General features: G+C 36.2%; 1 pseudogene; it reads right to left on the reverse strand.

The window, feature by feature from the left end:
* Positions 1-22,617: 22,617 nt before the first annotated feature.
* LOC145249212 (U2 spliceosomal RNA) lies at positions 22,618-22,773 on the reverse strand (annotated as a pseudogene).
* Between the last annotated feature and the right edge of the window lie 374 nt (positions 22,774-23,147).

A 23,147-nucleotide genomic window follows, 5' to 3' on the forward strand; every position in this document is an offset into this window, starting at 1 on the left:
GAACTAATTTTTTCAATAAAAGTTTTAAAATAAAGCTGTAGTGTTGTTTTCATTGGTGCGACAATTTTATCATTCCACCCTGTAATATAACACAATGTGTCACTAGCTTTAATCGCTAGTAATATTTAACGTTACCCTAAGCAAAATAGTTACTTATATTCAATCAATTGTATATAATGAATGGTGTAAAATTATTTGTCATTAAACCGTGAGTTTACAATTATCCTAATCCACTAATCACTCCTTGTACATCCAATGGTTTTACAGGTACTACCAAAAAACTGAACTGCATTCGATTCTAATTGAACAAATTGAGCAAATGAGCTTTCCTCTTTTGGGAAGCTTTTCCAACGCTACAACCATTTGGCCATTACTTTGGCTTTGGTAATATTCACTGCTTGTAAGGTGCATATGTGCATTATTGCTAGTGAGCGATCAAGAGACACTAAACAAAATGAAGTCTTTGATTCTTTTTATCGTTGTTTTTCCATGTGTGGGCCATAATCTCCTTGTGGTTGTTGACCTTCCGTTAAACTCAAGACAAATCTACTCGTGCGTGGAACACAATAAAGACGTGTTTGCTTTCAAAGGTTTTTTTTTTAAATGTTTGTTCATGAAAGGAGAGACCAATCCAATTCTGAGTCAGCTGAAATTATTTTTTGTGGTACCTGTAAGCATTGGGTATACAAGGAGTGTCAGAAGTAACACGGGTAAAACGGGATTCCTGGTTGGTTGATATTATAACTTCCACCGGAAGACAAGGATTGCACCTTTGGCGGGAATTTGACTTTAGAGTTAGTTGTCGAAAGGACTTCAAAACGTCGACAACTCAAAAATGTGTCTCGGTGTCATTAGGTTTAACTAAACGCCCTTGAAATCGTCTAGTCAATCGTGGGATTGACGACGAATTCAATTATGAACTCTCTTGAGTTGGTGGAAATTAACCACCTAAAATTATTATTTCGGTCAGTGAAAATTGTAAAACCGATAATTAATTATCGAACTGTTTTTTATTCGTGTACTGTTTTCTGAACTGTCCACAAGATTCGACAAACGACGTCACTACTCGGCCTGAACTGCCAGCTAAATTAGCCCACTTTGATTCAGCAAGACAAAACCAGAACGAAGGAAATATCTAGGAGGTAAGTCCTTGCTTTTTTTTTTTTTTTTTTTTTTTTATCTCAGGTTATTTCTGGCAAGGAGGCCGATAGTTTTGTTAGTTAATTCTCACAGAAGTGCATTTGTAGAATACACTTCTGACAATGAAGCTGGATGAAAAGCATATTTGGATGGCAAGGATATTGCTGTTGTTTAGAAGTTTTGGAGCACAAGGTGGAGAAGGTGCTAATGTAATTACAAGAATTAGAGGTGGATGGCGTAAGTTCAGGGAACTTTTGTCATTAATAACCATCAGTGTCTTACCACTGTCAACCAAGGGAAGAGTTTATCAGACAAGTGGACGCTGTCTGATGATGTATGAAACAGAAACCTGGTCATTGAGGATTGAGGACATGTGTTGCATGGAGAGAGATAATTGATGTTTAATACGAGTTGGAAATCTTAGAGAAAAATTAAATTTGAACAGTATAGGGAGATGTGTGCAGAAAAGGATACTTTGATGGTATGGCCACAATATGTAACACTTGATGTCTAGATGCGATACATAGATATTAGTACATGTCGTTTCTAACAAATGCTTGTAGGGTACACATGTGCGTTACCGCCAGTGAGCAATCAAGAGACAATAAACAAAACAAAATATTTTATACACATCTACACAATTGCTGGTCCTACATTCTTTTTATTGTCGTTTTTCCGTGTGTGGGCCGTGCCCCCTTGTGATCACTAACCTTCTGATTAATTCAAGACAAATCTACTTATGCATGGAACACAATAAAAACTTGTTTGCTTTCAAAGATTTTATTTAAAAAATGTTTGTTCATGAGAGGAGAGACCAATCTAATTCTGATTACTTTGTAGCTTATTTTTTGTTTGTTTTGGGTTTTTTTTTTTACTTAGTTCTAAGATGGTCGAGGCATAGGCAGAGTCTGGAGGCAATATACACTTAGATTCTCTCTATATTTTCAGGCATATGTTGCCTTTCTCGCTTTCCAACTGTGACCAATTAGAAACTCTGTTCTGCCCTCTGAACACGTGACATCATTTCTAAATAATATCATACAACTCATGAATTTCTAACATGTCTTGTCTAAACCCCTACCTCAATCATGCTACTTGCAGGTGGGTCTATTTCCATTTGATGCCGTGTTATACTGATATGTTCTTTATGTAACCCTCAACAAAATTCATACAAGTTTACATAATCTCTATTTACTGGCGTAGGGTCCCAACATATAACAAAAAATAGTTTATTTTGTTCAGATGTTTTAACAAATAATCAATTTATCATGGTAGGTGCACTGGGTCTATTTCCGTTTCTCGTTAGGTTGTCTGACATGTACCTAATTTCATACTAGCTAACATAATCTCTACTTACTGGTGTAGGGTCCCAATATGACATCCTATTACCATTTTAATTCATGTTTTTTTTCTTCTATAATTTTCAAATATTAACTAAAACATAAATGAACAACAAAGCAAATTTGTGTCTTTGGTGTTTATGGGCTTCTTGTGCGAACGCAGACCCCACAGTATTATTATAAAACATCCCAATTCAAAACTAATACCACCATTGGATTCCTTGTAAAATTTTTACTTAGTCAGAAACTTGAGTAAGTGGTTGGTTTTGTTAACAACCGCAAATAAAAGAGAAGCTCATTGTGAATAATAATTATGACACAGATTTATTTCCTTTAGATTAAGTTCTCAGAGACCAAGCGGCCCCCTACCTGGAGCTAATACTTGAAATCTGTATGAAATACATAGATATTCGAATGTTCCATTAAAGTTCTTTATCTCTCAAACATTGAGTTAGTAAAGAAATCAAGAACAATTTTCCTCTCCCAATTAATTATTTTCATATGTTGTAGTATATCTTTTGTTTTGGTCTCTTGGTCTTACTGGATTTCAGGACTAGAATTTATCTATTCTGGTGGAGTATCCAGCTTCGTGCTATTACTTGAGGTAAGATCACTTGGAGAAAGTGCACCATTCCTTGTAAAGGCTAATGTAGGTTAGACATAGTGAGCAGATCTAATTTGGACTGTCTTGCAAATACTATGTGATTTTGAATATTTGGTCAGGGTTTACTTCCAGGGAAAAGTATCCTCATGCCAGGTTGTTCTGACAAACCTCTGTACAGAGAGGCCTTTAGACACTCGAGGATAGTGTCTAGTAGGCATTCAAGTTTTCTCCAGTAGGCATTCAAGTTCTCTTCAAGTTATTGGAAAGTATCTGCATGACAATAATAAAAATGAAAATGTTTTTTTTCTCTTATCGAGGAGACAAGTTGAGGATTTTGACTAGTACTAACTTTTAGGTGGAGGAAATGGAAATTTACTTTATGCTTTTATCGATTAAAGGAGGTCGAATTTGGGAAATAATTTTTCTTAGTTTTTTTCTGTTCCAGTTTTTTGATTGATCATCGACTTCAGTCTTTTTTTTTTCAGTCTGTCTGTCTGTCGCTCAGATTGACTAACTACTCTTTACTGAAAACTTTCCCCTGAAAGGAATTTTATGATTCACTATCCAATCGTAATTTCTTTCACATATTTTTGCTCTCTTACGATTGGTTGGCCAATGAGAGCCTTTGTTTCACTGACAAAGGTGAAGATTAAATCCAAGTCACGATATGTAAGGCTGGGTCTACATATCAAGAATAGTATGCTTTAATATATGTTTTTTTATATAGAAATTGCTCCAAACAACCACTTAATATTAAGAGTTAAAAAAACTAAAATACTACTTCAAGGTCAAAAACTAACAACGATAAATATTATATGGGTAGAGTCTAAACCAGAAAGCAGCAATTCTTTCTCCTTTATCAGATGCATCACTCATGGAATGTGAGGACAAAATAAGAGAAACAAGATTTAAGAGGCTGACGAAAGTAAACCCAAAAGACCACTTTATACTCTCAATTAAACATTTATGAACAGATAAATATATTTATAAGATATGGTTGGTTGGTTGGTTGTTTTTGTTTTACGGCATATCAACCCTTTTCGGGTTATTTAATGCCGAATCCAAAGATTTTGAAGAAAAAATTTTTTTAATAGAATATATTTGTTGTTTTCACATCGGTTTCTATTTAACCCATAGTTGGGACCCTAACAGGTACTACCACACAAAGGGTTGCTCCACACTCCCCAAAGCCCACAAGCTGGGGCCTCACCACTGGATATAGTTTAAGGTCATATCCAGGACCCCCATTGAGGGACTTTTACCCTCTGCAGGGGGGCAGTTGGCATATTCTAATGCCCCACCGACAAGCCATAAGATGTGGTAGATGAAACGTATCATATCGCCCCTCCCCTCCCTTAAAGAAAGAGAAAACATTAAAATTTAAAACTAATACTATATTTATTGCTCATATCAGTCCTGGGGCAGGTATTGTAATCTAATATATAAGAGGCTATATGTCTGTCTGTCTGTCTGTTTCCATATTTTCAAACTCTATTTCTTCTGAAACTAAAACTCGCAGAGCGGTGCTAGGGTCTCAAATTATTGGATTTTTACGGACCGTTCTTTTTATGGGTCTTTAGCCGGTTAAAATAATTTCTAAGGTGTCAAAAACGGTCAAAATTGAAAAAAAAAAAAAAGCATTTTGTACATTCATCTTAGTTTATTTTTAATTTTTAATCTGTTCATTTATGTGTCACGTTGGTACAGTGGTGGTAACGTCAACAGCTTTGAATGATACAGTTTTGCTTTTAGTTTCCATTCTAGCTGATGGGACCCAAATACATTTTTTTTTTTTTACTTTTGAGATAACGACTCTATAACAATATATATGAAAGCTGGACAAAAGTAAAATATTATATTTAAGCATATTTTACGACCGGGCAAAGCCAGGTGCCCCCTCCATGCTAGTAGTTTTATATATATATATATATATATAGAGAGAGAGAGAGAGAGAGAGAGAGAGAGAGAATAACAGAACAAAATTGCCACCAATGTACCTTGCATCTCTCAACCATCCATGCCTATTGCCTGCCCCTTCTAAAATAAATACCCTGCCCTATCAAACATTTTTCTTTTCTCTTCCTTCCAATCTCTTTCTCCCTCTCTCCGCCCATTCATCTACTATTCCCTTTTTCTTTCATCTTTTCTGTATTTTATTATCCCATCGTTCTGATTTGGTGATTTAGTTGAAATGCATTAATATTTGGTTTGGCCCCATTATGTTTCAAGTAACTGAATAGCAACTACCTCTTTTCTTGCCTTTTGGCTAGGATGGACAATGAAATTTCAAATTAATTTGGTGACAAAATAAACAACAAAGTAAAATTGGGTCTTTGGTGTTTATAGGTTTCTTGTGCGAACGCAGACCCCACAGTATTATTATAACACATTCCAATTCAAAACTAATTAATACCACCATTGAATTCCTTGTAAAATTTTTACTTAGTCGGACGGTCCCTAGTGTGAATGCAGTATTATGGCGTCTGAGAGAAGGATTTGTTATTATTTGTGATCAAGGATGACCAACAACGTCCATCCCTCCTCCCCCAACACATACACACTTTTGAATTGCCTTATGTCCAATTTGTGGTAAATGTGACTTTTTTTCTATTTCCAAAAAAAAAAAAAAATGTAAAGTGTGTAGTATCTGTTCTGATACTATACTTTATCTTTTTGTCCTCAATCAGTAAAGGACAAATCTTTATAAAACAATTTTTATTTTTGTTTCAACCCAGAGGGTCCCTTTCTGTAGAATGCAAAGTATAGAAGACAGTGTTCTATAGTTCATTGCTGAGTTCCACTACAAAAACCAACATGGCTGCTTCCACCTCTTCATATATAATCCTAAGGGGCAGATAATTCCCCGTATTTCATGTACCAGGAGCAGATAAGTCCCCAATACTTCCTGTACCACTCCCTGGTACTTGAATTTGGACAAAATTTCGAATAGAACCTGTTATTTACTTCACAGGGATAGCATTCTCTTATTCCGTCAGCCATGTTGGATAGAGGTCCTATGTAATGCGTAATTACATTTTTTGGTCGCCCACACTGAGAATTGAACCTTCAACCTTCAGGAGAATATCACTTTTACAATTGATTTTTCCAAGTACTCTAACCACTGCGCCATGGGTCATGGCTGATGGAACGAGAGAATGGGGCTCCCGTGTAGTAAATAAAGGATTCCGTTCAAAATTACGTCCAAGTTCCCAAGTTCACCAGAAAGATTCCCCAGTTCAACAAGATACACCTGAAGAGGATCGGAGGTTACATCGACCGAAACGTTGTGAAAATGATACTCAAGATGAGAACAGTAGTCTGAGTAATCCAAATAATACGAAAGTTAGCCTTGTTAGTGGCTAGTCAGGCGTCATCTAAATCTGTTCTTAGAGAGAGAGAAATATATCTATCTATCTATCTATCTATCTATATATATATATATATATATATATATATATATATATATATATTTGTATATTATATATATTATATATAATATATATATATGTTATATATACATTATATATTAAGTAAATAAAGGATTCCGTTCAAAATTCCGTTTAAGTTCCCAAGTTCATCAGAAAGATTCTCAAGTGCAACAAGATACACCTGAAAAAGGTCGGAGGTTACATCGACCGAAACGTTGTGAAAATTACACTCAAGATGAGAACAACAGTCCGATGAATCCAAATAATATGAAAAACAAATAGTCATCTGAAAAATTAAGAAACGTAAGACATTTTTGTTTTCATATTTCAACCATGTGTCATGAATTTCAATTACATAAAGAGTCAAGTGTTATCCTGTTGCGGGGAAACTTAATGGGGTCAAACCAAATAGTAATGCTCTTTATTTAAATCGCTGAAGCATAACTTGAAAGGTGTGATAATAATAATAAAAAAAATGTGTCACGAGCTACACTTATCTTGGTTTGCCCCAGGATATACAGGATGGAACGATAAAATTGTCGCCCTAGAAAAGACGACATCATTCCATTTCCGTTTGATGAAAACCAGTTTTCTTCTTTTGTTGCAGACCATCTACTAGCTGGTCAGTCGCGTACAAATTCGAAGAGTGATAGGAACCGTCTATCATTTCTGGAAGTGACACAATGTTCAACGAGCGAGATCGGAGATGTGCCACTGTACAACTCATGCTCTCTACTGATCCAAGTTATGACAACAGGACCATTGCCAGCACCCTCAAAATGCAAATCAGGATGGTTCAACGCGTGAGGGCACAGCTCAATGAAGTTTCCGGCCACGGTTATGGTCTTTGGTGTGGTTTCGAGTGAGGGCCACATCATGCCACCTCACATTTTCAAAGTTGGCTTGAAAGTCAACATCAAAGTGCACCTGGATATGCTGAAGAGTGTGGTGAATCCCTGGTGCAATCAGGTGGCCGCCCACAAGTTCACAGAGATCCAGGCTTGGGTAGAGAAGGAGTGCTATTATTTTGTACCCTTCTCTTGTAGCGAGCTGCTACTACTACGAGACTAGGCTGTATTCTCACCTTAGTTCTCTCTTTCTTCTTACTCTTTTCTCTTTTCCTTCCTTTCTTCTTATACGTCATCAGAGGTTCCAGCCAATGAAAAGCGAGAACGGTTTACGTGGGACATTCGAGTGAAGGAAACGTCCTTACTTCCGCGGCGACTAGAGACAGAACACACGCCTCACTCCTCAGCTCCCGGTAGGTAGCCAAGAGGAGCATTGAACATTAATACAGACTTTACAAAATGCACTGTCTTTCTTTGTAAACCGAGTTTCGGGAAAACACACATATATATTGGATATATAAAACCTCATGAATTCATAACAAAGTCGCGTTACACGTCCTCATTTTTATAAGAAGACAATGTCTTCTTTTACCAGTATTTCTTTCTATTTCAGCGCTCCAATTCTCCCTATTATCGGAGGCGCCCCGAAGTGGGAGCCTACCGAAATAGTGACCTCTAATTAGTACCCCTGTTAATGTATGGTAATAGTACCATACTCTCACTGGCCCCCTCCTCCCAAGACCTGAACCTGTTGGACTACTTTGTTTAGTCATACATCGAGAATATCACCAGCATAACCTCCCACAATACCAAAGCCGGTCTAATCGCCGCCATCCGCCGAGTATTCGTCGAGCTCTCGGCAGCGATTGTGGAAAAGACATGCTCTCAGTTCCGGACCCATAGCGAGGCGGTGATTGAGACTGCATTGAATAGATGTCGTCTCTACTACATAATCAAGTTACCTGAATTGATTTTTTCAATAAAAGATTTAAAATAAAGCTCTAGTGTTGTTTTCTTTAGAGCAACAAATTTATCGTTCCACCCTGTAGCATAGTCATTTTAATTTTTAGTTTATACTTATCCATATGAATAAAAGAGTACATGTATATACGTGTGTGTGTTGAAAATATTTAACCGATAAACTCATAAACTACTGGTCACATAACGCTGAAATTAACAGGAAATAGTAATCATACACAAAGGATGTTTTATAATGAGTAAAATCTTTGTTTGGATGGATGAATAATACCTACAGAAATTAGCAAGTTGAAATGCAAAATGTTCATTTCAACTTGCTGACATATTTCTATTACTTTTGCACATACGCAGATTCATTCATAGCTTGAAGCGGTTCAATTTTAAATCTTCCTCATCCATCTGTCAATTGCTTAAATGTTTTGATTTCAATTCTAGCTGATAGCACACAAGTCATTTTTTAAAAATCTGTTGAAATAACTACTATATATTAGGTACAATATAATATTCAATAAAGACTTGGCTTTGTAATAATAAATACGAAATCTGCATAAATTAAAATATACGTAAGCATATTTTACGACCAGGCAAGGCCATGCATCCCACACTAGTCTGAAATATGGAGTACTGTTGCCACATCTCGGCAGGATAAGCTGCTAGAAGCAGCTTATCCTGCCTTGACAGAGTTCAAAATAGACTTTGTAGCCTAGTGCGAGCCTGTCTCTGCTTTATCGTTATTTTCATGGTAAGTGCTCATCTGAGCCTCAATCTATGGTCCCCGCCCCCTGGCCTGACTTTCACGAAAAACACTCGTCTATCTGAAACCACTATCAATAATTTCCCACACTCTTTACCTGTGCTTAATCCTAAACGTAGATTCCATGAACAAAGCTTCTATCTTAGAACTGCACGCCTGTGGAACTCTGTTCCGTTTTCCTGCTTTCCAACTGGCTACAATATGGTTGTCTTCAAGTCCAACATGAATAAATTCTTTATAAGCCATCCCCTTAAGTAATCAAATTTATCGAATTTCCACTATTAACGATGACTGACATGTTCCTCTTGACCACTGTACGCATATTAACCCTTATCCTCGAATGGCCTCCGGGCCTTGATAGATGGTGACTCTTGAGTAAAAAAAAAAAAAAAAAGAATTTTGATTGTTAGACAATTCAGGGTGCTTTTCAGAAAAATAATCGAAAAACTGAATTTAAACTGAAAGCAATGTTATCTACTTAATTGCCATGTCGAAATTACTAACATATTCAAAAATTACGAAAAATGATAAAGTAGAAAATTAATTATTTACGAAAATGTTTTCTGCAAAAATTGCACGTTATACTTAAATTATAAGCACATTCCAAACTATGAGTTACTTCCCTTGTTTAAGTTATATTTCTTAATGATAATAGCGGATCACTGGATCGTTAAAGTAAATTGTTTTATGTAATTATGTAGTCGTGTGTCACTAATTTCGACATGTAGATAACATTGCTTTTTTCGATTTTCATTATTATTTTAACTCGCTACTTATTCAGAATAAGAGCTGTACTATCATCGGAATTTTCCAAGATATAAACTACCGAAAAAGCTGAATCAATGAAATCACAGCAGTTAAAATCATTTAAGAAAATATTTATCTATATATTAATACGATAGCGTGAGTGTTATTTTCTGTGTCGCGCTTACATCCGGGTTGTTTAATTGTTATGAACTTCTAATGGGGCAGGTTATCTCAATACTCCATAAGAATCTTTCACTTAGTGATACAAGCACCAAGTAAAAGATTGTTTCAGCAATCTGCACCCCTATTTCATTTCTTGTCATAAATAATTTTATCAAGAATTCTTCATAAGTTTTGGTTTCGGTTTCGATTATAACTGATGGCACTTCAGTAATCGATTTTTTTATATAAATAATTTTATCAAGAGCTCTTCATAAGTTTGGGTTTCGGTTTCGATTATGGCTGAAGGAACTCAAGTTATATATATATTTTATAAATTACTATATATATATATATATATATATATATATATATATATATATATATATATATATTTCATGTTTTGATTTCGGTTTCGATTCAAGCTAATGCACCCAAGTCATATGGATATATTTTTTTATTTTTGAAATCGCAACTTTATGATATATAAAAATCGATAGAGCATTAACTCTATAATAATATACGAAATCTGCAAGAATTAAAATATCATATTTAAGCGTACTTTACGACCGGACTTTGCTGGGCGTTTGTGCTAGTTTAGATAAATACTTTTGCTGTTTTAACAAAAAAGCAACAATGATATCAGAAAGTCTCCATTTACACTGAACATCTACAGAATGCCAACATCAAAATATTACATATGAATGAGTCCTCTGTGGAATTTCCACAAGTCCCGCTAGTTTGCTATTATTGGTTTATTAGAAAAACAAAAACTAAATATTTATCTTGATTTTAAAAAAAAGAAAAGAAAACATTAAAACATCATATAAAAAAATCAAAACAATTTTTTTTGTTTATCAGTTATTCAAAAAATAATTGTTTATTCATGAAACTTACCTTACAATGAGTGATTTTTTTTCTTGACTTGAATTTTAATTTTCGTAAAAATTGGCAAATAATTGTTCATTGTATTTTCTTTGTAACAACAAAAGAAAAATATTGCTTCTATTTTTCAATTAATTTTTTATCTAATTATCGTCGTAATAACAGAAATAATATATTTTTCATTGAAAAAAAAATTTGATTGACAACATTAACTTAAAGAAAAACAAACAATATTTTTTAAGTACCCCATGCGTTGGTAGATATACATATTCGGTTTTAATTGTCTGTGAAACCAGTTTATGAAATTCACACAAACACGCACGGATGACGAGTAAATTTCATTTCTCTGAGTCAGATGTTTTATTTTCTTGTTTGTAAATTTAATCTTATGAAAATATTTATTACTAGGTTTATTCATTGGTGCATCCGCCACTAGTCTCTCCCGTTTGAACAGGGTGCAGAAAAGAATATATGACCTAATAGGTATCGCACTGTCTGCCAAATTCCAGTCTCTGTCGCATCAGCACAAAATTGCATACCAATACATTTTTTTATATAAGTACTTTGACGTGATGCACATCGATAAGCTTTTGTATCCCTAAAAAAAAAAATATGCCTAACCCTAACCCCATGACTCACCCATGCTAAGTGTTACCTCTCTTTTGTAGAGCTACCTAGGTGTTAGAAGATTTTCTGCTCTAGAAGCTTCTTTCTTTCTTTCTTTTTTTTTTTTTGAGGGTGGGGGGAACAACTTCCCTTTTAAGTTTTCTTCCTTCTGCTCCCTGTTTCCCTGACAGTACAAAACTGCAAAATTTAAATATAATGTAAACAAATATCTTGTTGTTTATCTCCCCCCCCACACACCTTGATTGTCTCACTTATGAAGCAGGTTCCTATCACCCTTACGCTTCAGTGACAATATGCTTTGTTTGGGAGGTGGGGGGGGGCAAAGATTATTAAAAAAATAAATAAAAGTAAAATGAAAATTACAGTATCCTCTTATTTTTCAGTGGCAATATATCCCGTAGAGGGTGAACACAATAAATAAATAAATAAAAAGATAAGTATTATAACTTGAGCTTTTACTCCCTTCCTCCGTCAAAAAAACAAAAAAACAAAAACGAATGGCATCAACATTGGTCAACATCACAGAAAGTGATCGTTGAGCGTCTGAAAGGGTAAAAACTCTGAGATCCAGACCTCAAATTGAAAGGCACGGAGAGTAACTGAAATCCTAAAAATGCCTTTTTGTCACTCAAAAAACCAGTGATCGGTATCAGTTTAAAACAATGGTAAACAGCTGTTGCGAGAATGGAAAGCGATTTGCACAGTTGATTGAAAGCAACGGTGATAAAAATGGGTTGGAATTAGAAATAAAATAGTCATACAAAATATGTGTCAGGCAACTTGTGCTGCAAAGAAAGTGGGCTCCCTCTACCATGCTAGAAAATTATTCACACCAAAGAACATCGTATATATATCTTTACAAAGCCACAATTCACCAATGCATGGAGCATTGTTGCGCCATCTTGGCTGGTGCATCTACCACAAGTCTCTCACTCATAGACAGGGTTCATAAAAGAGTTTCCAATCCAATACGTCCCACACTATCGGCCAAGCTCCAGTCTTTGTCCCATCACTGCAGTGTTGTATCTCTATGCTTGTTTTACAAATATTTTAATGAAATATTGCATCCCTCTGCCTGTTCTACAAGTATTTTAATGGTGGATGCTCCGGCGAACTACAAGCCCTTGTACTCCCTTGACATAAATACTCCCGACAAACCCAACAAACAGCAAAATCCCATCCCTACACAGTAAGGATCCCTAGGTGTAAGAAAGCCTTCTACTCTAATAATTTCTTCTCTAGAGCTGCAAGACTCTGGAATTCTCTTCCGAGTTCTTGCTTCCCCAACTGTACTGACATGCAGAAGTTCAAGTGTAATGTGAATAGACATTTTGCTGATCAACTTCCTACATAGTATTCTTGCAACTTATGACCCTGGTAGTTACCCCCTACATCAAAATGGCACTGTGCTTTGTTTGGGGTGAAATCGTAAAAAAAAAAAAAAAAAAAATATGCTCTGATGAACTCATAGCACTTGTGTCCCCTCGATTAACCCGAAAAGCAGCAAAATCCCACACATCACTGTTGAGATCCCTTGATGCTGGAAAGTCTTCTACTCAAATAGTTTTATTTTTTCCCCCTCGGATTGCTAGACTTTGGAATTCCCTCCCTGTTTCCTGCTTCCCTAACTGTACTAAATTGCAGAAGTTTAAATGTAATGTAAACAAACACCTCTCTGTTCAACTCCTAACAGTTCCCTATTAGATACAATCCCAAATAGTAGCCCCTTACATTGAAAGTTGCAATACTCTTTGCTTGGTGCAAAAAAAAAGAAAGAAAATTGAAAATGTGCTGATATTATCAGGTATATACCCTGATAAATTCTTTGGCTGACAGGCGTCATGTTCCTCACCCTTTCCAACCTTTGACCCTATCAAGAAGTCTTGGGTCGAATTCAGCTTTTGATCTTGATTAAAAGAAAAAAAAATGTTTAAATTTGACGCCCACAGTTGACATTTTTTCTTTCTGATTTTTTTTTTTTTTTTTAATATATACTTTTAGAAGTCAGTTTTTAAAGGTAGGGCGATTTGACTCTTTTTTTTATAAGTTGCTATATAATTCCTTTTTATTTTCTTTGCTTATTTCTGTATTAGTTTTGCGTTTATATATATATTTTTTTTCAAATATAGGATTAGTAATCCAGTAATATAGTTTTTCGGGGTTTTTTTTTATTATTTTATTTTATTTTTTTATTTTTTATTTTATTTTATTTTTTTACTATAGTTCATCCCAAACAAAGCATATTGCTGCTTGGACGTAAGCGCTACTATTTGGGGCCATGTTTCTAGGGGACTATGTAAGGAAAAGACCCCCCTCGATGTAAGTAGCTCCGACAAATCTTACAAGCAGCAAAATCCCACCCCCATACAGTAGAGATCCCCAAATGCCAGAAAGCGTTCTACTCTAATAGCTTCTTCCCCAGAACTGCTAAACTTTGGAATTCCTTTCTGGGTTCCTGCTCCCCGACTGAACTGACATGCAGAAGTTCAAGTGCAGAGTAAACAGACATCTTGCTGCTCAACTCCCTACATAGTATTCCTGCAATTTATGTCCTAGATAGTAGCCCCCTACATCAAAATGGCACTATGCTTTGTTTGGGGGGGGGAATAAAAAAAAATAATAAAAAAGGTGTGTCAATGTGATTATGCCGTATATATATATATATATATATATATATATATATATATATATATATATATATATATATATATATATATATATATATGAATAAGAAATGTAAAAATACCAGCAGTGGTTGACGTTATGTTTTGAGAAAAATAGAAAAACCGAATGAAATTATTAAAATAATCAACGTTTCGTCCTTATTTCATAGGACAACCCGTTTTTCCTTAAATATTTCAACAAAATGAATAAGTTTACAGGAAGAAAAAAAAAATGTACATATTTATTTTAACGCATTTTTAAAAGTGTATATATAGACATCGAACAACCCAACCTTCCCATATGCACACATATGTTTGTCCTTCCCGACATGGGTAGGATTCAAAAACTGTTCTCTTTTTCGTACGATCCATGACTTTTTCTTTTCTTGCATTTTTACTTCAATATCCTGAAGATGTCCTATGAAATAAGGACGAAACGTTGATTATTTTAATAATTTCATTCGGTTTTTCTATTTTTCTCAAAACATATATATATATACAGCCTGTAAACAAGTTCATGAGTAATTAATGGTTTCTTTTTAAATTACTCTGACCATCGAAATACATTAAGTATACCCTTTTTTTTAACTAAAATATAACCATTTACCAAGGCCATTAGCAACTTGAGGATATGGGTTAATGAGATAGAATTATTGTCAGTTAAAAAATCAAGAACGTTATGAGAGGATCAGAAATGATTGATGAGATGGATATACACAGGCGGCAAAAAGAAAGTCCGCACTTGTAATTTTTTTCAAAAACTGCAAATTTAAGCTAAATTTAATGTAACTGTTTAAACAAACTATTCCTCATTTGATTGGCCCTTTATTCCTCTATAATTTTACCTGTTCATATATGACTTTTAATTGAAATATTCTAGTGTTCACGTCAATTTAAAAAAATAGTTTGAAATTGAGGAGGCAAAAAGAAAGTCCATACAATGGAAAATTGTTATTTAAATGTAACTTTAGGACATTATTGCAACACAAATACAACAGAAACACAATGAACTAGTTAATATTTAGTAGCATAGCCCTTCTGCAATTTGATAGCCTGCAATCTTTTGGGAATACCGTGAATTAGATTGCAGCAATACTCCGGGGAAAGGGCATCCCACTTTTGTTTAATTTTTGTCGAAAGTTCTTCCAAATTTGAAAATTTATCATTGCATAGCTGTTGCTTGATGTAATGCCATACGTTTTCAATAGGATTGAGGTCTGGAGATTGTGCAGGCCAATCGAACACGAAATATCATGCTCTTCCAGGAACCTCTTGACATTGCTAGCTGCGTGAATGGGAGCATCATGCTGCATAAAGATGGGATTATCATCCAAATTCCAACCAAAGTAGGGTAGAAAATGCTCAGTCAACATATTAATATACTTGGTCGAATTAATTCGACCTTGCAAGCGAACTATAGGCCCCGGACCATTGGAACTAATAATGCCCCACACCAAAACTGAACCTCCACCACCTTGCAGCCTTGAAACTGACCACTACAATTAAATTCTTCATCTTTCCTCCAACGGACGTACTGCCTACCATCACTGCCTAGCCTATTGAACTTGCTTTCATCGCTAAAAAGCACTTTTGACCAATATGAAGAGTCATGACCTTCATTACATCTGACGAAGTCCAGACGGCACTTTCTGTTCTTTCTAGAAATCATTGGCTTGCGTCTTGCAACATATCCTTGCAAATTAAATTCCTTTAATCTGTTCTTGGCAGTAGAAAGAGAGCACTTTTTAACAAGATTCCACTGTTGTTGGATTTGGGGAGCCCTTTCAAATCTGTTTTTTAGGTTGCGGATCTTAATAGTATTGTCATCCATGTTAGAAGTAACTCTAGTATGACGAAATTTAGGGGCATCACAAAACACTGCCGGTGTTCTGGTGCTTTTGCACAGTCTTTTGTACCGTTTACTAATCACATTTCAATCTGCGGCCGATTTCTTGATTGGATAAATTAGAAAGGTGGAGATTAACGAGCTCCTGACAATCACTAAGTAGTGGCAGATGGACTAAATGTTATGGAACAACAACAATTATGATTAGAGATGCTTTGTTGCCTGTTCATGGAAATTTCAAACTGATTTAGGGGCGATAATTTAAGCTGGTTTTAAGCGAATTTGTTGCTGCGGACTTTCTTTTTGCCTCCTCAATTTCAAACTATTTTTTTAAATTGACGTGAACACTAGAATATTTCAATTAAAAGTCAAATACGAACAGGTAAAATTATAGGGGAATAAAAGGCCAACCAAATGCTCTAGTTAGGAACCCCTCCTTGTATTTCACAAGGAAGAAGTTTCACATGCATCTCCTTGAAAGAGTCCATATTACTTTGTAGTCTTTTTCTTTTCTTTTTTTTTTTACACAGGAATCACCACTTATCAAGGTGCAGAGGCCACTCGAGGATAAGGGTTAATGGGTATACATTAATCATTGCGATTATAGCATAGTAGACATAAGTAGTGGGAATTTTGTAAATTGGATTACTTAGGTTGACGGTTCATCAAGAACTTGTTTACATTGGACTTGAAGACAATCAGATTGTAGTCAGCTGGAAAGCAGGCAATCAGAAGAGAGTTCCACAGTCATGCAGTTCTAAGAAAGAAGCTTTGTTCATGGAATCTGCATTTAGGTGTAGGCACAGATAAAAAGTGTGGGAAATTATTGATAGTGGTTTTAGCTAGACGAGTGTTTTTCGTGAAAGTTTGATGAGAGGAGAACTATAGATTGAAGCTCAGCTGAGCACTTACCATGAAAGTAACGATAAAGCAGAGACAAAGGCACAACGTCTCTTCTGTGGGAAAGAGGTTGCAAGGAAAAGAAAAGGGCATCCCCCACTAAGCTACGAAGTCTATTAACTCTGTCAAGACAGGATAAACTGCTTCTAGCAGCTCCTGTCCAGATGTGGCAACAGTACTCCATCATTGGCCGTACCTGGCTTTTATATAGGTAGAGAATTGCATCAGGAGTGAGATATATACTGGAGCGGTAGAAGGATCCCACCATTTTTCCAGCGACCTTGGCAATTGATTTGATATACGTGTTCCATTTCAGGTCAGGAGTAATGATCAAGCCCAGAAGCTTGTCAAAACATGAAGCCTCCCCAAGACGAGAGCCATTCATTCCAACCATAGCATAGATGGTGTAGAGATAGAAAGAAGCTTGGTTTTAGATGCATTAAAAGTAACCAGTCACCTCTTTCCCCATTGTACTATATGCTCAAGATCAGAAGAGAAAGAATCAGAGAGAACTAGGTCGTTTACGGTCTTTGATGTGCTACCATAGATTGAAGCATCATCAGCATAAATCTCTAAAAATGATGTAAGGATGTGATTTATTGTACTGTAGAGAATCTGTTGATTTTATGAAATTATCTGTAAATAATGACTTCACTTAAAGTTTAAAATACAAAAATCAAGTATCATGGTTCAAACGTGCTCTAAACAGAAAGATTCATTTCGAACGCGCGCCTGTCTTATCAAAGAACCTACTGTTGATTTTATGAAATGATTTTCAAATAATCACTAGAATTATAGTTAAACGTATAAAAGTCAAGTATCATGGTTTAGTTGTGCTCTAAAATGAAATATTCATAGCGAACACGCCCCTGCTTTATAAAAGAACCTACAGTCGATTTTATAAGATAGGCTATTCTGCTTGTGCAATGATAAACCTTCTCAAACGTGATATTAGGTTGTTTCGAGTCGACAATGAACTGCATCAACTGATTTCACAAGAACTGTTGTGGGATGAAACTAGTAACTTCACGTATTCTCCCTTCAACGTTCAATGTTTGAGAAACATATTACAGCATTTGAATAAATTATAGTTTTTTTTAGAATAGGCAGTTACTTTTGGATGATCCTATATATATATATATATATATATATATATATATATATATATATATATATATATATATATTATGTACATATACGAGGGGCGTGCAATAAATAATGCCCCTGACCTACTTACCATAGCAGTAGAGCAACGAAACTTGGCACGGTTATTAGTCTTTCTCTACATAGGAACCACTCAGAGTTATGCATTTCTCCCATCGTTTGATGCAGCTCTGGAGACCGTTTTTGTAGAATACCCCAGGTTGGTCCTCCAACCACGACGTGACTTCAGAAATCAAGGCTGCATCATCTGAGAAACGCTTTCCTTTCAAAATCAACTTCATGGCTGGGAAGAGGTGAAAGTCAGAGGGTGCAAGGTCAGGAGAGTAGGGAGGATGGGGTAGGATTTCATAACCACATGCTCATGCTTCTGATCTGGCAACATGCGAGTTGTGGACAGGAGCGTTGTCCTGCAGGAGAAGGGTACCTTTGCTGATATTGCCCTGCCTCTTGATTTTGATCGCTTCCCTTAATTTCCTCAAAAGTGAAGCATAATAGGCTCCTGTAATTATGGTACGCTTTGCCAGGAACTCTGTCATCACTACTCCGTCCTGGTCCCAGAAGACTGTGAGCATGACCTTACCAGCGGAGGGCTGCACCCTTACCTTCTTTGGAGGTGGTGAGTCAAAGTGCTTCCACTGCATTGACTGGGCTTTGGTCTCTAGATCATAGTGATGGAGCCAGGTTTCATCCTGTGTAATCAGTCTTTTGAAAAACTTTGACTCATCTTCTTGGCACATCTCCAAATTCATCCTCGAGCACTCGCCACATTCTTGGAATCCATCTGCAGACACCTTATGCATATGCAAATGGTCATGAATGATAGTTTCCACAGACCCTGTACTAATCTTGACATTTTGGGCTATTTGGCGAATAGTAATGCGCCGATCTTCCAAAATTCCAGCCTCAACTTGACGGACAGATGCCTCATCAATGGCAGAAGGGGGGCGACCAGGTCTGGGAGCTGTTTCTGCAGACTTCCGGCCATGTTTTAATTCACGATGCCAGCGTTTTACAAGGTCACATGATGGGGCATTATCACCATAAGTTTCTTTCATTTCATCAAAAATCTCCTGTAGTGTGCGTCCTTTCAAATACAAAAACCGGATCACTGCTCGACATTCAACAGGCTCCATTTCACACCTAACTCAGTTCAAACACCTGTAAAAAAGAAACCACAATTAGTTCAGAGCTGTAATTTGCCACATAACCCGTAGAGATATAAATCATTGCACATGTAAAATTTCAGCTAGATCAGCCAACTAGAAGTGGGTCAGGGGCATTACTTATTGCACGCCCCTCTCGTATATAATGTATATAATATATATATAATGTATATATAATATATATATACATAATATATACATAATATATATATAAATATATATATATAAATATATGCATAGAGATAGATAAATAGATAGATAGATAGATAGATAGATAGATAGATAGATAGATATTTCTCTCTCTAAGAACAGATATATTATTTGGATTTATCAGACTACTGCTCTCATCTTGAGTGCCATTTTCACAACGTTTCGGTCGACTTAACCTCCGATCTTCCTCAGGTGCATCTTGTCGAACTCGGGAATGTTTCTGTCTAACAAGGACCCATGGCGAATTGATTAGAGTACTTGAAAAATTGTGAAAGTGGTATTCTCCTGAAGGTTGAAGGTTTAATTCTTAGTGTGGGCAAACCAAAAAATACAATTGCGAATTACTTAAAACCTCCATCCAGTCATGGCTGACAAAACGAGGACATGCTATCTCCGTGAAATAAATAAAAGGGTTCGAAATTGTGTCCAAATTCCCGAGCTTGACAAGGTATACCTGAAAAAAGTCGGAGGTTACATTGACTGAAACGCTGTAAAAATCACACTCAAGATGAGAACAGTAGTCCGATGAATCCAAATAATACGAATAACCAATCCTCATCTCAAAAATTCAGAAACATTAGACTAACTTTATATTTCACAATATTTTTTTTAATCTAACATTCAAACAATAGATTTACGAGTGTGAACAATCTCGATCTTTCTCTGTTGATCTTTTGTTTTTGCTTGCGTACAATTCTGGCCACCAACTACGTTTGATCCAAATTGTTTCTTGAATATTTTATTTTTGTTTGTTTATTCTAATTAGATATCACGTTCCAACTTGTTTGGGATTTCTTTTGTTTTCTACAAAAAAAAAGGTCACCTTGAGATTAACTTGTTTTGTTAAAAATATACTTATACTGCCAACTTTGATGTCATCAATAGAATTAAGCAAAACATTTAATTCTCTCAGTTTTGTTTCGGCCATTAACAAAATTTGACCAGGCAAAGCAAGAGACATTTCATTGGACATTGGACAACCAAGTGCAAAAGAGATCCAGACAATTGCACTTAAGGGAACAGGGAGGATACTAAAAAGAGCTCTCGGTTGGTTTCAATAAAAAGCAGGACAATGTTGGCAGCTGGTTTGGCTGCTCCATACCCAGTGTTACAATCTTCAAAGGAAGAAAATTTTTAAAAAGAAACCAACCTGTAGCACGATACTAGTGAAATTTTATTTTTCTGAATTGTCAATATTCTTTGTGCATGTGATGAGCATGCGTGGAAGTGCTCAAGGATTGTCAGTGTTTTAGTCTGGCCTACCTACAGCAAAAACTGTTCGTCCAAGGTCCTTGTTTTATCGTTATTTCCATGGCAGATGCTCGTCTGAACTCCAATCTCTGGTCCCCCCTCGCCAATCTTTCACGAAAAACAACCGTCTAGCTGAATCCACTGTGAAAAATTTCCCCCACTCTATATCTGTGCCCAAATCAAAACGCGGATTCCATGAACAAAGCTTCTTTCTTAGAACTGCACGCCTGTGGAACTCTGTTCCGTCTGCCTGCTTCCCTCCGGACTACAACCTGGATGTCTTCAAGTGCAATGTTAACAAATTCCTAATGAACCGCCCCCTTAAGTAAACACTTCAGCAAATCTCCACACTAACGTAATGTACTTGCAATAACCCTTATCCCTGAGTGGCTTCCGGGCCTTGATAAGTGGTGATCACTGTGTAAAAAAAAAAAAAAAAAAGGTCGATAAAAAGCTGTTACCAGTAACTGCCGAGACTGCTCTGGTAACACGTGTTGAGTCGTTTCAACAGAGTCGTTTGGTATCGGGTCATGTCGAATCGATGTAGGTGTTCAGATTTGAATCGACGGAGTTGTTCAAGATTGTGCCATGTTGAAATGACAGAATTGTTCAAGATTATGTCGTATTGAATCGGTGGAGGTGTCTCGGTTCGAATTGATGGAGTTGTTCGGGATAGTGTCGTGTTGAATCGACAAAGGGGTTCAGGTTCGAATCAATGGAGTTTGGGATCATGTTGTGTCAGATTGACAGAGATGTTCCAGTTTGAATCGATAGAGTTGTTCGGGATAGTGTCATGCCGAATCGATGGAGTTGCTCAGGATCATGCCGTGTCACGTGGATGAAATTGTTTGGGACTGTACTAAAGCATGCGGGCGGAATTATTCGAGACTTGTCGAGTCATGTACACGACATCGTTTGGTTTCCATTTATTATCCAGTTGACTTGACAGTTGTTGCAGTCGTCCTGCTGCGTGTGATAATTTTTTTTTTCTTTTTTCTCCCTACCCTCACGAAGCAACAGTGCAAGAAAAATAACTCAATTTACACTTTCATCTTTTGCTTCATTTCTCAATAAATCATCATCAGCAGTAGTAGTATGATCAGGGAGGTGACAGTGGCCCAGTGGTTAGCATATTTAAATTTAGGTCTTGCACCATACAAAAAAAGAAATGACTAAGTTCATCATTTACCCCCTCCCCCATCTAGCCCCACAAAGCCCCCAAGTCCTTAACATATTTCAATTTGAGTTCAGCACCATGCCAAAAAAGAAATGACTATGTCCATCATTTACCCCCTCCCCCATTTAGCCCCAAAAGTCCCCAAGGCCTTAACATATTTAAATTGGAGTTTACCATCATGCAAAACTGCTAAATAGACATACACAGAAAATTTTGGACAAATATGGTAAAATAGTCCCAAAAATGGAGTGCTTTTTATTAGCCCTAAAGAATTATCGCGAAGTATAGGCAAACAAAATGATATAGAAATCAGCTAGTTACAACTTTTCATAAAATTTTATAAAAATCCAAGGCATCATTTTTTTTTTAAGAAGCACAAAAGTGTCAATTTTAGCCATTTTAACCTGAAAGGCACCCCTAATGGGGCAAACGGAGTTTTCCTGGAAAATCCGTTCTGTTACCTTTTTTACTCATATCATGCTTAATGTTTGTGCAAAACTTCAAAAAAATTCCAAGGCGTAGTTATTGAGAAAAGTACGGACAGACGAACGGACAAACAGACAAGGGTGAATTAACAGGTCCCCCTCCTTTTGTAGAGGGACCAAAAAGAGAAACAGAAGGAAAAGGAAGGACATATTTTTTGTTTTTGTTTTGTTTACTTGCCTCCCCACAAGGGCAGAGTTAGACACAAGGTCGGGTTTTAATGTGTGTGTGGGGGGGACCAGCTCCACAAAAAGGGGCACTCTGGTTAGTAACAAAAATAAAAAATGTATCAGTCATGAAGGATTTTTCCTACATTAACTGAGACATCCATAAATGAGGAAAAAGTTAAGTACAGCATCAGAACAGATGCTACACTTTGATCTTGGCCCAAAAGCCAAGAAACCCTTTTTTCTTACGGAAGGACATATTTACAAATTTATAGCAACAGAGAAAAAATAAATGCAGTAAAAAGGACGGGCAATAAAGAGAATAAAACAATAATGGGGTTGTTAATCGTCCGCCGCCATTATAATTAAAGTAATTGAGTTGAGAATACAGGTCCAGTTTACACAGAAAGACCAGACAAAACATGACAGGAAGTGATAAAAATGTATTGGAGGGATTTAGGGATAAATAAAGACGTATCCATAGATAGTCTACTTTGGAAGTCAATTTTTTAAAGCCATCTGCCGTATTCTAGGCTGTAAAATGGGCGTTACAATGATGATGATGATGGTGATGATGATGATGATTGTTGCTGCTGTTGTTGATGATGATGAT

This window comes from Euprymna scolopes, chromosome 27 (assembly GCF_053919585.1).
Source record: "Euprymna scolopes isolate OS-2025 chromosome 27, ASM5391958v1, whole genome shotgun sequence".
NCBI lineage: Eukaryota > Metazoa > Mollusca > Cephalopoda > Sepiida > Sepiolidae > Euprymna > Euprymna scolopes.